A 1032-nucleotide genomic window follows, 5' to 3' on the forward strand; every position below is an offset into this window, starting at 1 on the left:
AACCCTATAAGTGGAACAACAATATGTACTAACCAGCACCACCAGAGCTAGTGTCTCTAGCTGAATATGTAGCAGAAAATGGTCTAGTCAGCCATCATTGGGAAGAGTGGTGCCTTTGTCTTATAAACCTTATATGCCCCAGAACAGGGGAACACCAGAGCCAAGAAGGGGGAGTGGGTGGGTAGGGGACCAGGGGGGATAGGGGGCTTTGTGGATAGCATTTGAAATGTAAATGAAGTAAATATGTAATAAAAATTGAAAAAAGTATAAAAAGAATATACATATTTGATAGAAGATCATAAATTTAACTCTAATACTCTTATTAAGCAGTGTTATCTAGATAAACATAACTGATACAACATATATATGAGTGGTTTACAGTCTGTGGTCTGATTATTACAAAAAAGACTGTTCCTCCATGAGAGGTCCAAGAATCCAATGGTCATTGAGCCCAGGAGTCTCTAATACCAGAGAATACATGAACTTACCAGTGAGTTGGAGTGAAGGTCAAAGAACAAATGCTTCATTTGTACTTTCTATAGGCTGACACCAGGGGATGTGGCCTAGAGTGAGAGTCTTTACACCTCCAATGACCCACCTCATTTAGGGTACGTCTTCCCCCTCAAATTATCTAATCAAGAAAAATCTCTTAGATGGTCAGTTCCTTAAGCACTTGTTAATACCTTATATAGTCAAGCTGGCAACCAAAGTTACCCAGCACTATTACCTGGACAACTTACTAAGGCCTTGGGCAGTAGCATTTTGGATACTGAGATTTATAAGTTTCTACTTTGTATAACAAGTTTTACAAATAAATACTCCATCATGTCAGTGAGGTAATATAAAGTAGAAAACACCAATTATTAGACACTGATTTATTGATTTAGTAGTAATTTACTTAAAGTGCTATTTGCATTGCCTATATGCCAAACACACTTCACATGCAACATGAAATTATGACCGGGATGGATAGCTAAAATAATGGAACAGTATCTTTAACAACTCTTGACTGCTTCTGATTGCCTGCTCAAC

Source organism: Mus pahari, chromosome 4, assembly GCF_900095145.1.
Source record: "Mus pahari chromosome 4, PAHARI_EIJ_v1.1, whole genome shotgun sequence".
Taxonomy (NCBI): Eukaryota; Metazoa; Chordata; class Mammalia; order Rodentia; family Muridae; genus Mus; species Mus pahari.